General features: G+C 40.1%; 1 pseudogene; it reads right to left on the minus strand.

The window, feature by feature from the left end:
* Window positions 1–8,912: 8,912 nt before the first annotated feature.
* LOC114608645 lies at window positions 8,913–16,648 on the minus strand (annotated as a pseudogene).
* Between the last annotated feature and the right edge of the window lie 520 nt (window positions 16,649–17,168).

The following is a 17,168-nucleotide window of genomic DNA, read 5'->3' on the forward strand; positions in this document are numbered from 1 at the left end:
AAAAAAAAAAAAAAAAAAAAAAAAAAAAAAAAAAAAAGAATTGATGAATCAAGCTTGTATCCTGAATATATATGTATATATATTTCATATATATATATATATATATATATATATATGTTTATATATATAATATATATATGAAAGTTTATTTATATGAGTTAAATTAAATTTATATATAAATTTTAATTTATATATAAATTAAAACACACATTTATGGATATATGGATATTACCCAACTGAAAGTTGGAAAAAGAAGAAGGAAGACTCAATTCAACTATTTTCATAGGCTTATTACATTTATTTAGATGGTGGCAGGGAGCACACACCACAGGGGGTATATGGTGGTCAGAGGACAACTTTATGGAGTCCATTCATCCACCATGTGGATCCCAGTGATCAAACATACATTCTCATGCTTGGGAGCCAATGCCTTTACTCACAGAACCCATGTAACTCAATCATGACACATACCTGAATACTCTGTTGAAACTGCAAAGTCTTCATGGGCAACAGTAAAATAAGATAATACTTAATGCATAAATAACTGCCTGTGGAATAAAAGCTTTTTCTCCTTCATTTCATTGAAATCAATAGATGCTTTTTTTCATTCATCTATTTAATTTTACTTTACATTTCAATAGCAGCCCCTCCCTCCTTCCCTCCCAGTCCCACCCTCACAAATCCATTCCCTGCATTGGCCCTTTCCTTTCTCCTCTGAGAAGAGGAAGCTCCCATGGTTATTACCAAGCTCTGGGACCTCAATTCGCTACAGGATTAAGCACATCCTCTCCCACTGAGGATGGACCAGGCAGTTCAGCTAGGGGAAGAGGATCCAATGGCAGGCAACAGAGTCAGAGACAACCCCTGCTTCAATTGTTAGGGAACCCACATGAAGATCAAGCTGCACATCTTCCACTAATGTCTAGGGGCCTAGGTCCAGTCCATGCATGCTCTTTGATTGGTGGTTCAGTCTCTGTGAGACCCCATGGGCCCAGGTTAGTTGACTCTGTAGGCCTCCTGTGGTATCTTGACCCATTCAGCTCCAGTTCAATCCTATGCCCCATCTTCCACAAGACTCCCCGAGTTCCACCTGATGTTTAGCTGTGGGTCCCTGCATCTGTTTCTGTCCACTGGTGGATGAAGCCTCTCAGGAGAAAGTATGCTAGGCTCCTGTCTGCAAGCATAGCAGAGTGTGGATCCCCTGTTTCAGAGGGCGTCCCATGTCGATCTTCTGCCCAGCCTGGTGCAGGGGTCCAGGACAAGGGGACAGAGTGCAAACCAGAGAGGGGAGATCACCTGCCTCCCCTGCTGCCTCTGCTCGCTCTCCGCTGTCTCTGCCTGGTCACTCCCAGGTGCTGTACCTGTCTCTCCACGCTGAGCCGACCAGGGCTGGGCCGATAAGAAGCTGGCTAGCTGGCAAGGAGGCAGCTTGGTGTCCCAGGCAGGTTCTGGGAGAGCAGATCTCTTCCTAAGTTGCAACAGAAACTCTCAGACACCAGGATGATTCTCGCACACCTCTTTACTTCTCCTGAATAGAGCCCTTATATACAGTTCCAGGGTGGGTTTGGGTCTGGCAGCAGATAATGCCTATTGGCTTGGTCTGAGAGCTTGGAGATACCTCATCTACATGTGGGAGAGCCTGCAGCACTGTTCCTCCAGACTGATGGCCATAGACCTCTCTGTGGGAGGAGCTGTAAAGGGCTGAAGCTAAATGAAAAGAACCAGGACCTGGGAGCAGAGCCGAACACCTGCCATCCGATAAAGGTCAGGGATTCGAGGCCTATGCTCCACCGGGCACCCAGCTGCTTCTCACAGCCCACTGTCCCACAGCAGAGTATCATTAATATTGTCAGGGGTTGGTTCTCCCATGGAGTGCTTGTCAAGTTGGACCAGTCATTAGTTGTCTATTCCCTCAATCTCTGCTCCATCTTTTCTCCTGTACATCTTGTAGGCAGAACAAATTTTGGGTTGAAGATTTTGTAAATGAGTTGGTGTCCCTCTCCTTCCACTGGAAGCCCACCTAGCTGCATGAGGTGGCTACTTCAGTCTCCATATTCCCCATTGCTAGGAGTCTCAGCTAGGGTCATCTCCACAGACTCCCAGGACCCTACCCCATTCCATGTCTCCAACTAGTCCCAACGATGCCCCCTCCACTATACTACAGAGCAATAGAAATTTAAAAAATGCATTGTACTTACATAAAAACAGACAGATTGATCAATAGAATAGAATAAAATAAAAAACAGAAATAAACCCACACACCTATGGACTTGATTTTTGACAAAGAAGCCAAAACTATACAATGGAAAAAATAAAGCATCTTCAGGAAATGGTGCCGGTCTAACTGCATGTCTGCACATAGAAGAGTGCAAATAGATCCATATTTATCACCCTGCACAAACTCAAGTCCAAGTGGATCAAAGACCTCAACGTAAAATGGGATACACTAAGTCTCATAGAAGAGAAATTGGGGAACTTTCTTGAACACATCAACACAGGAGACAAAATCCTAAACAGAACATCAACAGCTCAGGCACTAAGATCAACAATTAATAAATGGGATCTCAGGAAACTAAAAACCTTTTGCTAGGCTAAAGAAACCATCAACAGGACAAAATGGCAGCCTACAGATTGGGAAAAGATCTTTACCAACTCTAGATCTGACAAAGGAATAATATCCAAAATATATAAAGAACTCAAGAAATTAGACACCAGCAAACCTAATGATCCAATTAAAAAACAGGGTACACAGCTAAACAGAGAACTCTCAACAGAGGAATCTTGAATGGCTGAGAAGCATTTAAAGAAATGTTCAAGGTCCTTAGTCATCACAGAAATGCAAATCAAAATAACTCTGAGGTTCCATCTTATACCTATCAGCATGGCTAAGATCAAAAACTCGAGTGTCAGCACATTCTGGCAAGGATGTGGAGCCAGGGAGACAGTCCTCCATTGCTGGTGGGAATGAAAACATATCCAACCACTTTGGAAATCAATTTGTTGGTTTCTTAGAAAACTGGGAATAGCTCTTCTCCAAGACCCAGCTATAGCACTCTTGGTCATATACCCAAAAGATCCCCTACTATACCACAGTGATACTTGTTCAACTATGTTCACACCAGCTTTATTTGTAATAGCCAGAAACTGGAAACAACCCAGAAGTCCTTCAACTGAAGAGTGGATGAAGAAAACATGGTACATGTACACAATGGAATACTACTCAACTATTAAAAACAAAGACATGAAATTTTCACACAAATAGATGGAACTAGAAAATATCATCCTGAATGAGGTAACCCAGACCCAAAAGGACACACATGGTATGTACTCACTGATAAGTGGATATTAGCCATAAAGTATAGGATAACCATGCTATAATCCACAGATGCAAAGAAACTGGGTAATAAGGAGTACCCAAGGGAGAGTGTTGCATTGTTATCATCCAGAATTTTTACACAATTCATATTTTAGTGGTGATAATGTCAAACTAGCCTCCAGTCCTGAGTTCTGCTTCTCAGCCTTTTGAAACTTTTGGTCTCCATTTAAAGAAGCTTCCTTCTACTGAGACAGTAACCAACAGCATGTAATCATATATCATGCTCATATACTTTAATGGCTGTGCACGATAATTATAATTCTGTGGGAAGTACTGTGAAGCATTTAATTTAGTCCTATGAGCCCTAGTGTTTATGTGTCTGTTTGCACTGTAAAACAGTGTCAGGGAACTGAAGAATCTGTTCTATGTGTGAGTGTGTATCTGTGAATGTGGCATGTACTACAGTATAGAGCCTGGGACAGGGCATCCCTGCTTCCTTTCTGATACCCTTCAATGGCTTCACTTAGAATGAGATAATAAAGCCTTACTTCATCTGACTTCTGCTCAGTCCTTGCCCTGGTTATCGATGTCCCCTGTCTTCTCTCACTATACTCAAGCTACAATGGTCAGATTCTGTTCCTCAGACACATTGGGAATATCGCACACACTTCCTTCTACCCAACACATCTGCTGGAAACTGCTCCTGGCTGGCTTCCTTGGGTTCTCCACATTCAGCTTAAAGCAACATGCCTCTGGAGAATAAAGGTGGAGTTTCTGCCCTACCCTCCCTGGGATCAAATTTGGCTCTGTCACTTGCCATTCTTGTGGTCTTGGCAAGTCTCCAAATGGCTCCATCTTTCAGTTTCCTCTTTTCTAATATTTTAAAGGAATCTATAGAACTATCTCATAGAATCCCGTGAGCCTTGGTACTAAGGCTCTTCACCATGCGGTCACTGTGAGGACTGAATGAGTTTATCTATACAAAACCCAGGCCAGGAAGGGCACTGGGGGATCTTCAATAAACCATAGCATAAAAATACATAGTTTAAGGGATTGAAACCCATCTCCTTAAAGGGGTTTTCCCTGACCACCCAACTTAAAGTATCTTCTCTCCAGCAGACCATTCTGTTGTTTTTTGCAGGGTATTATTACCATGTAGAATTGTCTTCACTTTTATAATTGTTGCATAATTATTTATTGTCTCTTTCCTTTCTCTAGATTTCAAGTCATATGAGAACTTGCTTACACTTGGTACAATAGACCCAATAATAATTATCATCTAAATTACTGCTAATAAACTATAAGCTTTAAGTCAAACAAGAAATTACATATTTTAGAAGTTTAGATTTACAGTCCCTTTCTCAGCTAACATTGATCACATTGTGATAGTTTCCTTTCATGTGTATCTTCCCCTGAGACAACAGACTCCTGAGAGCAGACACTTAGATTCAACCTCCATTTACACTTACTCCCTAACATAGAAACTGTTAAAAAATAAAGTGTGCCAATGCTTTGAAACCATGCTTATTGAAACAAACAAACAAAAAGTTGTACCTGTGTCTAGGTTGGTGTATAGATGAGTTGATGGATGGATGGACTGATGGAGAAATGAGTCAAATTCAGAAAAGACCTTATGGGTATTGGTAGGCAATTCTTGCCTAATGGCTGTCTCACCACAACTGGAGTAACTCCAAAGATGCTCAATTTCTTCTTAGAATCCAAGACAGGAAGCTGTCAGGAGCAGATAGGTCTCTAATGAACCTTAATGCAGAAATGTTTGTAATGTCAATTTTGTGGACTTCTGATGTTTTGCAAACCAACTATCCATGTAAGATAATCTGGACTGTTGTCTGTTAACTCCTCTCAGCTATTTCTAAATAAAATATAGAAAACACCCTAACAATAAACTCAGAGCTATGAATTTGCTATAGGCCCTTAACTCACAGGCTAACCATCTCAAATCAGTTTAAAAAGTTAAAGAAGTACTGGGCCTAAGCCTTGTATTCTTAAATGTGTTATATAGGCACAATGCCTATGAGAGTAACAATATTAATCTCACTTCTATATCAATAAGAAACTCATACCAATGAAGACCTTAAATTTGAAATCAAAGTAAAATTTTGTACCATTTAAGAAATTATAACTTCAGCTTAATAACAATTATACAGATTTCTACCAATACGTTATGGCTATGCAATAAATCCTAGCTATTCTTCCCTGTTCTGACAAAACCACTACTTTTCCCTAGAAAGACAACCCAATATTAACCACCTCAGTCCCCAAGCCCAGGGAATAGAGGCGCTGACTCTTCATTAACTACTTCAAACTGATTATGGGGATTGAGATATTAGAAGAGGGGTGGGGGAAGAGTAAATTGATATGCCTCTGATGTCTGTGTCTTCACTGCATTCAGCTAAGATTCCAGGACATTAGAGGTTCAAGCAGGTCTGCTCAGCTTGCTTGATGAGTAGATACACCAAGGCTGGGTATTCTGCAATATAAAATTCTCAAAACAAATTTTAGCATCAAGATATATTTTGTTTGAATTCTGGAATCTAGTCTTCTGGTGGCCTGTCTCTATCTTATCTAATCCATATAATTCTGGGAGTTTCTATGAGGGTGTGCTCCCACCATCCTCCCATCCCCACCTCCATGCTCTCAAATTCCCCAACACTAGGGAATCCAAACTATTGGGTATCAAGGCCCTCCACTTCCACTGATGCCTGACAAGGCCACCCTCAACTACCTATACAGGTGGAGCCATGAGTCTCTCCCTTTGTGTTCTCAGGCTGGAGGTTTTAGAATGGCTACTCCAGCTTGTTTCTTAGGATCATTTGCTTGAAAAATTGTTTTCCAGTCTTTTACTCTAAGGTAGTGTCTGTCTTTGTCACTGAGGTGGGTTTCCTGTATGTAGCATAATACTGGATCCTGTTTATGTATCCAGTCCATTAGCCTATGCCTTTTTATTGGGAATTAAGTCCATTGGTGTTAAGAGATATTGAGAAACAGTGATTGTTGCTTTCTGTTATTTTTGCTATTAGAGGTGGAATTATCTTTGTGTGGCTATCTTCTTTTGGATTTGTTAGAAGAGGATTACTTTCTTGCTCTGTCTAGGGTATAATTTCCCTCCCTGTATTAGAGCTTTCCTACTAATATCCTTTGTAATGCCAGGTTTGTGGAAAGATATTGTGTAAATTTGGTTTTGTCATGGAATATCTTGGTTTCTCCATCTTTGATAATTGAGAGTTTTGCTGGATATAGTAGCCTGGGCTGGCATTTGTGTTCTCTTAGGGTCTGTATGATGTCAGTCCAGGATCTTCTCACTTTTATAGTCTCTGGTGAGAAGTCTGGTGTCATTCTTGTAGGTCTGCCTTTATAATTTACTTGGCCTTTTTCCCTTACTACTTTTAATAGTCTTTCTATGTTTTGTGCATTTGGTGTTTTAATTATTATGTAACGGAAGGTATTTCTTTTCTGGTCTAGTCTATTTGGCATTCTGTAGGCTTCTTGTATGTTTATGGGCTTCTCGTTCTTTAGGTTAGGAAAGTTTTCTTCTATAATTTTGTTGAAGATATTTACTGGCCCTTTAAGTTGGGAATCTTCACTCTCTTCTATACCTATTATCCTTAGGTTTGGTCTTCTCCTTGTGTCCTGAATTTCCTGGATGTTTTGTGTTAAGAACTTTTTGCATTTTGCATTTTCTTTGACAGCTGCGTCAATATTTTCTGTTATCTTCTGGACCTGAGATCCTCTCTTCTATCTCTTGTATTATGTTGGTGATGCTTGCAACTATGACTCCTGATTTTCTTCCTAGGTTTTCTATCTCCAGAGTAGTCTCCCTTTGTGATTTCTTTATTGTTTCTACTTCCATTTTTATGTCCTGGAGGATTTGTTCAATTCCTTCACCTGTTTGGTTGTGTTCTCTTGTAATTCTTTAAGGGATTTTTGTGTTTCCTCTTTAAGGGCTTCTACCCATTTACCTGTGTTCTCCTCAAATTCTTTGAGAGTGTTATTTATGTCCTTAAAGTCCTCTATCATCATCATCATTAGAAGTGATTTTAAATCCGAGTTTTGCTTTCCTGGTGATATGGGTAATTCAGGACTTTCTAATGTGGGAGAACTAGGTTCTGATGATGCCAAGTACCCTGGGTTGCTGATGCTTATATCCTTGTGCTTGCCTTTCACCATCTGGATCACCTTAGTGCTACCTGCCCCTGTGTCTTACTGTAGCCTGTCTTTCCTATTATTTTGGTTGTTCCAGAACTGTGTGGGGTGGGTGTTACTACTGGGGTTAGAGCTAGGGCCCAAGATCTGCCCAGTGCTGGAGCCCAGACCGGAAGGAACCAGTGCTCTGGGCCAGGAGTGAATTCCTGGGTCCTAGTGGGTCCCAGTTACTCCCTGTTTGAGGGGTGGGGGTGGGGTTGCTGTCTCCTTACCTAAGATACTGCCCAGGTTAGAGCTCCTGGGAGGCCTGCTTCCTCTAGGTTTTGTGATATTGGGTACAGAGCAGCCACCCAGGATTTGCTCAATGCTCCGGCCCAGACTAGAAGCCACACCTTTTTTTTTTTAATGTATGCTTTTAGAAGAAACTCCCAGAGACAACATTATGAAGCCAGAGGTCAATTCATTCATGGTTTTGCTAAGTCTTACAAAACGACCCTCCGAGAGGTTAACCATTCTGCATCTCTCCCAGAAACGTCTGATAGTTCCTATTTCTCTCCCAGCTTTGCCAGCAGAGCATGTTGTCCAGCCTTTGGGGTTTTGCCAATCTGATGTACTTTAGTGTCATTTTAAATCTCATTTGTCTTTTGGGGAAAGTTCATCTTCTTTTCATTTGCTTGGGGCCGCCTATATTTCTTGGTAATAAATCTGCTTTCTCCGAGAATTAGCTAGCATTTTCTACTGCTGAACACTGTGCTGTTTAAAAACCATCTCTAGGGAGTCACACTGTTTCTCTGTGTGCTTATTTATTACTTATCTAGAGAAGGTCTCATGTAGCCCAGGCTGCCTCAGGTTTCCTCAGCATCTGATGAGGAACTTTAACCTTTGCTCTCCCCACCTCTACCTCCCTGGTGGTAGGACCATAGATGTGTACCACCACACCCAGTTTATGGGTGTTAGGGATCAATTTTATACAGGTATATAATATATCTTGACCATAAATACTCCCCACTCCTTCCTTCCTTTCTACCCGATGTTCCCTTTCCCACCTTCATAGTTGCTTTATTTTTATAACTCAATTAATTTAATTACTGCTGTCCATGTACACACGCATATAGAGTTATTCACTGGAGCATGAGCAACCTACCAGAGGCCACACCCTGTAGAATATTTGCTCTCTCTTTCCCAAAAGCCATCAACTGCCAATCACTCCTCAGCTGGGGTGGAACCTTATGCACCCATCCCCGACCAGGCCAAAATTTATTTAATAACTTTAAAAAATGAATCACAGCCAAGTCTGATCAAATTCTCAATTTTATTCAAATTCTACAAAACTTATACCAAATATGCTACTTCTAAAAATGTATGGCACCCTTTATGTAATGACTATTGTGTATTTCTTTTAATCCTTTTTCCTCTTTTTAAAAAATATTTTTTAGTAGAAGCCAGAATCTTGTTTTGCCCAGTTAGGAACCTCTGACTTACTGTTCTGGTTAAGTTTCTTTTCAATATTTATGGCCAACATTTGACTTCCATAAGGAAGACTTCTTTGTCTTCTAGGTCTGCTCTACCACGTGACCCAGTTTAGGATCACTCTTTGTATCCAACCTTGCATTTCTTATCAAACTCACAATCCATCTTTCAGATTTTTCTTGGGCCGTATTCTGCTTATCTGTTACCACATGAATGCAGATAGACTAGAGGACCAAACATCTCAGGTATAAAGAGATGGGTATTTTCAATGAAGTCCCCAAGACAAACCACCAAAAAATAAGTCATTGATAATCACCAATTCACAGCACCTTGGCTTTTCCTGAGCCCCATCAAAACCAAGGTTAGCATATACACACTCAGCAAATTCTGTAACTGGGTCTTCACATGTGTAAGACTCCTCCTACTGGGTAACTTTTACTAGCTCTTTCAGCACCCACATTGAACCCAGACATCTTTGCTAGGACAGCAGAGGTCAAATAGCAGAAAACATCTGGACACAATGTCTGAATTGAATTAAGATACTGTGGTTGGTAAAGAAGAGATCAACAATATTATCTTGGCCTATGGGGTGGTTGAAAGAACAAGGGACCCACAGGCATGTTCACTGCTGGAGAAACTGGAGCAAAGAACTCACAGAATTACCGTCCATCCTCTCATAAGTCCTGTAATATCTTCCATGGCTGCATCCAGTTCTGCGTGAAAATTTCAGAGTTCATTTTTTTCTGAATCAACTTAAGGCAGTTCTATCTGTTCCTGGAACCAAACGTCTAAAACAGTAAAGATATTCTGCTCCTTCTACTCATATTGGAGTTTTGAACAATGGCAGAACACATTTAAATATTTCTGCCTTAACCCATACTTGTCTGCCAGTTAGGCAAACAGCTTCCGACTGTCCTTGGTTGACAGCATCTGCCTTCTGGTTTCTGGATCTTCAACAGTCTTCACAATCCATTCTGTTTCTGCCTTAAGCTATTTCAGTTGCATGACAGTCATGATATTTTTTTTCTCAAGAAGCATGAGAATGGCATTGGAATGAAGGTTTTTGTACATCCACAGCAAAGTCTTTGATGCTGATATCACAAAAAAGATCTAATTTCTCTCATAATAATTACTCTTCATTAGATATCTCCTTCACAGAGAGGTGCTCAAGGAGCAGGAAGACCTGAAGAAGCCAATCCAGAAAGTAAGAGGTAAGAGTAGTCAAGTTGTGCTCCACCACCTTGCCGGAGAGTGGGGATGTTAATGACTTCCTTAATGAAACTCAAGCCAACAATTCAAATCGCAAGTTTTTAGATCAAATGATCTAGCAAATTTCAATCTAAAGATATACTAATTTAATAGTTACATGGTAAGAAATGGTGCTAAGAAAATGGCAAGGTTTCACTTTTTGTAGTTAAACTATTATATTTCTATAAGATCAGGTAATTATATGTGTATAGTAAAGACACTGCAGCTCATGATATACAGTTGTCTGGAATCTGAGCTAAGGTTCTTTCAGGTCAAGATCATTGGTGTCACATATGATGGCACATCCAGTGAGAAATGCTCATGTTGTGTGCTCTGAACAAAGGCTGTAATAAAGTCCCACAGTTTAACACAGCAGAAACTGCATGGATTCAATACACCATTATTTTTTTAATTAATCACTGATTATTGTTCAACCAAGCTACTACCAACTTTTTTTTTTGCAACCCGAACATGTACCAGGTTAAGATCCACAGTCTGGGGCTTTATTCTAGAATATTTGCCTAAGTATGGCAATAAGTAACAAGTACCCATACTCCTTTGCAGAAATTAAAGCAAGACATATTCCCAGAATGTGGTAAATCGAGTGGTGAAGGATGCACCCTGAGAATGACCCTATGGCATGTGCAACATAGTAATAAACAAGCAAACAATTGTTTATTTTCAGGTTAATGGAACTACTCTGAAGCCATCCATGTCAAACATTCTTCTGCATCAAACTCTTGCCAGACATCCTAGAGCCAAGTCTAGCAGGCCTGAAGAGAGCTCTCATGACAGTGGGTATAGCAGTCAGGAACTCAAATGCCATAGAGGACCTCTGAGTGGTGAACTCTCTATACAACATTATGACAAACTTTACCAAAGTACAGCATCTGGATCCTAAGAAAACAGGATACTCCAAGACCTTCAATGAGATATTCATGAGATAGCTTATCCCCAAGGACAAACTCAAGAGATCACAAGAAGTTGATACCACTTGAGAAACACATGAACCATCTCCTTTCCCTCTGATCAAAGCTGGTATCTGATGATAAGTTGTCCAGAGTTCCTGTGGTGAATCTTAAAAAACAATTCATACAATTCTTTTTCTTACCACATCCTGGGAAGTCAGCTGTGTCAAGATAAAGTTGAATATCTCCTTCCCAAATATCAGCTGTCTGAAAGTCACTGCAGTGGATAGTGAACGCAAGTCTTATTCTTTTTATGAGAATTGCTTGGTCAACAAACTAACTGCTGCTATTCTGGGTGAAGAGTGGAAGGGACTATAATCTGAATCAGTGGTGGTGACAACATCAAGGTTTTCCCTTGAAGCAAGGTATTTTGACCCACAGGAGAGTAAGCCAGCTATCGAGTGAGGGGCATTCTTGATATAGACCAAAGAGAACTGGAAAGAGGAAGAAAAAGTCAGAGGGCTTGTTATGGATGCCAATCTGAGTGTTCTCAATTTGGTTATTGTAGAAAAAGGAAGAGGAGAGGGAGGGGAAAAAGAGGAAGAAGAAAGAACAAAAGAATATTCCTACAAGCTTGACTGCATAGGGGTTGATGTCAAAAGTATCCCCTCTCTAGGAAAAAAACATCGGGATGGGTATGGCCCTCATGCCTCACTGGACAATGACAGGGGGACCAGAGCCATTACAAAGTCCCCTTCAATTACTGGAGGTCAGGCCTCTATCCCCACCTTCGAAAGATTAGAATCGCCAAAGCCCTTCTATACTTAGAGAAGGGAAGAGATGTCAGGGGCAGCCCTGTTTATACACTGAAGGCCTAAAATCAACCACAGGCCTAAAATCAGCAATAGGCCTGTCATACATGTATACTAACACCATGTCTTGGGTCTCAGTGGAAAAACAGACAGATGGCTATAAGCTATTGTAAACAGGCAGCTTTTGTGAAAATTTACTAGCCTGAGTAGTCATAGACCTTGTAAATAGGTAGCCTTGGCAGAGAATACCAACTTAGATAAGGACAAGTGAATCATAGGCTGAGTCATAGTGACCTGTCCCCTGAACCTTCACCAAGCCGATACCCTGTTCTGAAAGATATCTGTACTCGCCCTGAACACCAACGCTTCGGTGTCATCCCCTTCCCCACATCCTGCCTTTTTGTGGTTATAACCCCTGTGTGAATAAGTAAAAATTACGATTTGATTTTTTAAAAAATAAAATAAACATAAATAAATAAATAAATTTTTAAAAAGGATATTCCTAGACTGACAGATACATCAGGAGTTGAGGCCCAAAGGAACTAGCAGAATCTGAAAGCATTTCAATCTACCTGAAGAGGATGGTGTCTACCAATACATTGTCAGAAAGTCCTTAAGCAAAGAAGGTAAGAAACCCAGGACCAAAGCACTGAAAATTCAGCATCCTGTTACTCCATGTGTCCTGCAACACAAACACAACCTATTGCTCTAAAGAAAAGCACACTAAAAAAATCAAGGAGGCTGCAGAATATGCTAAATATTTGGTCAGGAGAGTGATGGAAGCCAAAAAACAATGGCAGGGACAGATTGCTAAGAGATGCCAGCTATCCTCCCTGGGAGCATTCAATGGGAGCTTCTACTTCTGACTCCAGTCAAACGTGAGTTTTTAAGAGTCACAAAGAAATTATCAGACCTTGAAAATAAAATTACACAAACTTAGCACAGTTTACTTTTTTGAAGAATTTTAGCAATCCAAATAAGAAGGCATGAAGATTATTAGAAAAATGTTTTCAACCATCACAATTTTGAAACTTCTGAGAATTCCTGGGAATGGAAATACTGACTCAAATCTGAATCTTAAAACGTCACATTCCAGGAGTTTGGAAACACTGAAAAACTTGTTTGCAACCACCACACCACACACACACACACATACTGTATGTTGTAATTCTAAAATATATCATTGTTTTTTAATGTTCTTTGTTGTTTTTTTTTAATCCCAGTGATATTTCTGTGGATGATTCCAGAGCTCATAGGACTTGCTCGTGGGACTTGTGTAGGAGACTACACTGCAGGAAACTGACAAAACAGAATGTTCTCACTTCATTTGCATTTCTTCATCATCTTCTCAGTTGACTCTCTGGGTACATGTAACCTTGTAATTCTGATGGTCTTTTCCAGTGTAAAGGAAAAACAAAAAACCTAAGTATTTAAACCCTTTTTTACTTAGCACCGATATCACAGGGAAAATGTAGATTTTTTAGCCAAACACAACAGTAATAAATAATGCACCTTCTGTAAGTAGGATTATTCAGCTATTCATTTTCTATCTGGTCCTCATTTGTTCTCTCTCTCTCTCTCTCTCTCTCTCTCTCTCTCTCTCTCTCTCTCCTCTCTCTCTCTCTCTCTCTCTCTCTCTCTCTCTCTCTCTCTCTCTGTCTCTCTCTGTGTGTCTCTGTCTCTGTCTGTTTCTCTCTCTCCTCTCCCTCTTCTCCCCCCCCAACACACACAAACACACATCATTGGGCCCATCAAAACAGGAGGCTGGTCTTTTTTTTAACACAAATCAGGACTTGTATGTAGGCTCTGATTTCTAACTGGTCTCTCTCAGGTCTCATGCAGGATAGGCTTGCAGCAGCTGGGGCTGTCAGTAAAAGTACTAAGTTCGGAACACAGTTGTGTTTACTTATTTATTTTTTGTCTATGCCCTCTAATCCAGGCATTTGAAAGCCAGCCATAACAGCAAGTGTCAGCAGACATTCACTAATTCATTTGCTATGCTCCCCCTTTCAGGATGTTCACATGTAATAGATCCTTCTAAAGGATAGGAATTACAGGAACTTCTTTGGACACTAGTGCTGTGCTTTGATAATTTATTGAAACCACCTGGCTTCAGACGTCTTACTCTAGGAGATCTCTAACTATCATCCTGAAATTTTTTTCAAACCAACAGAAAAATATGAAGGTCACCGACACAGCTTTCTTCTTCTCCCTAATTTTAAACATTTCTGCCTCGTTAGCTTTATCTTTCTCTTGCTGTGTGTGTGATCACCTAAGAATAAATTATACTTATAGTGAAACATTAGCCCTACACATTTGAGCACCCATTTCTCTAAATAACATAAGTATCCCCACAGAAGCACATCACCATTATTAAACTCCAAATATTTCATGTTGGTGCAATCAGCAACCCACACTCAGACTTGCTTGGTTGACCCAATGAAGTTCTTCAGGACATTTTCACTTTTAGATCCAGGATCTACTAGAGGAAAACATGGTGCATCTGTTGTCACATTACCGTAGTTTTATTCTAAATAACTCTCCTATGAACCTGCCTTCCTCCGCTCTCTTGCTTGCTCTTTAATCATGAGGGCATTTGCAAAGTCTCCTATCTGAAAGAGTTCAGTTCATGGATTGTCCCAATCATCTCCCTGTACTTTGATTTGGGTTAAGTGTTTTGAAAAGATTTGGGTGACACCAGGTAAATGACATGTCATTCTCTTTACAGTATAGTACGTAGCATATGCTATGTACATCATTTTTAATGATACTAATTTTGTTCGCTTAGGTAAGAAAAAAATCTGGCAAATATTTCTTTGGAAAGGTACTTTTTCCTTTTATAATTTGCAAAATAATAGGTGATACCATTGAAAGGATGTGAATATTCTTTCCCTGGGAACTTTTCACCTATTGACTGGTGGTCATTGAATAACATTTGCCTATATTGGCCATTACAATGTTGGTGACAAAATAAAATTTTTCAAGTGTTTTCTATGTGTTCCTTGTAATTCTTTGGAAAAGAAAATGTTTCCCTTCATCCCAACCAATACCACCTCTAAAAGCAAATCATTATAAACGTCTGATTCTTATAAAATTCACTCTGTTAGAATCCATGGCACTTATCATTTGACATGATTTTTAAAAAACATAATCAAAGGAAACAGTTTAAATCACAGAAAAGTTTGTGATTTCACTACATTATTAAATATTATAATCACAAGGAAGAAGTTATGATGTATAAAAATAACAGGTTTTAACAGCCAGCCTTTACTAAAGAATTGATAATACAGCCCAAGTACTACTGTGTGCTCCTCATTATTCAAGCAAAATTTATTCCAATAAATTATAGAAAACCCACCTGCACATTTGATATTTTCAAAGATTTGAGGCTATGAGAAAATAATTGTTTCTTCTGATTACCTGTCTCCTTTCATGAACAACCTAAATCCCCATCACTTCAGGTCAAACCAGGGCTGAAGCTGGCTCACTGTGGGCAATTAAAGGAAAGGGACTGTTGAGAAAACTATGGGCTGTTGATAAATATTATGATAAATGTAGGCTCTGGGGTTAAAAGAAAAGTTACAGGGATAAGAAGCCCAGAACACTGTTGTAGTTAAGCTTGCAAGTGGATATAAGATAGCCAAGCTGGCTAAGAGGCAAACATGGGCCCAAAAAGACAAGGCCAGTGTCAGCACAGAGTGACAACAGCTCTTCCTGGGCCATTAAATCTTCTCTCTTGGTGTACAGAAGCTGGCATGATGCTGTGATGCTGAGAACCAGTTGCTGAACAATTACTGAAGACTGTTGAATAGGAAATAGAGGTCAGGTCTCAGCCTCTACTCTAAGCTATACTGGGCTATATCTAAATATTTTTAAGCATACACACAAACACACACACACACAATTATACCATATGTTAATCCTTTGTGAAACCTTTTATTGGTGAATTACATTTTTAATTACATTTATTAGCAAAGGTCAACGAGTGAGTTGAAGAAATACTATGGTTTGAAGGTGTCCCCTTCCCCAAACTCCTATGTTCCAACATACATACAAAACAGTGTTGAATACAGGACATTTAAGAGATGATTAAGTCAAAGATACTGTCCGATGGAGTGGATTCACATTATTATTGTGAATGTGAGTTTACTATCACAAGAGCAGGTTTGTTATAAACTGGGTTCAGGTCCTATAGACCTACTGTCTCACACTCTTTTGTCCTTCTGCCCTTGCTAGGCATGAGCCCCTGAATCATAGACATTCACATTCAAAGGGGAAAAATTGAATTTCTGTTCTTTGTAAATTACTCCATCTCTGGCATTCTGATACAGCTGCATACACTCTCTTTGTGTTGTAATGAGAGGAGGGCACAATTGATAAAGGAAAAGGAAAAACATGGTTCACTGGATTTTTAACATTTTTCTTTTTGTTGCTGTTGCTTTTGTTTTTGAGACAGTGTCTCTCTACATAGTCCTGGCTGTCCTGATTCTATGTGCATCAAGCTGGCCTCGAACTCACAGAAATCTGCATGCTGCTGCTTCCTGGATGCTGGGATTAAAGGTGTGTGCCATCATGCCCATCTAGACATATTTCATAAGGAAGCAAACTCAATCTCATTTGCCTGCTCACATCAAGTGAGAGCTGCAGTTTATTCCTCCACTCTAATGCTGCTGTTCTTCCTCAATAGGCTCTGAACCAACCTCTTCATCAGACAGATCTTGCAACTCCATGCTGTGTAGAGAGACCTCAGAGGAGTATGTGTAGTAAATCTTGTCCAGAACATACGATTTCTCTTTAGGTTTCCAATACATTGAAGTACTTGCAGCCACACTCAGGATTCTTCTGACAGCAATTTATTGTACAGCTCTCTAGATAGCAGTGAAGCGAGGGACGCCAAGCCCGAAAAACCTGTGGCTTATATAGAGCCCTAGGAGACGTGCCACACACTCATTGGCTCTTACGACATTGCCAATTAGCATACTGGTTTTCGCGCCTTGCGCAGGCGTACATTCAAGCAAGGCTCTCAAGCAGAACCAGGAAGCAGGAAACCGGCGCCATGTTGCAATGACGAACTCGGCTCCTAACAAGTACTGCTGTGTTTAACCTTAGAAAATTAGCATAAATATCACCATATTAATAGTAACATTGTACTATTGAGTATTCCTCAACTGATCGATAGATAAAAACATTTGCATAAGCTGTGGCATGGGTATGTTCTTGGACTTAAAATGCTGGAGGAAATTAGGCAAG

The sequence above is a fragment of the Grammomys surdaster genome, unplaced genomic scaffold, assembly GCF_004785775.1.
Source record: "Grammomys surdaster isolate TR1022 unplaced genomic scaffold, NIH_TR_1.0 125928, whole genome shotgun sequence".
Taxonomy (NCBI): Eukaryota; Metazoa; Chordata; class Mammalia; order Rodentia; family Muridae; genus Grammomys; species Grammomys surdaster.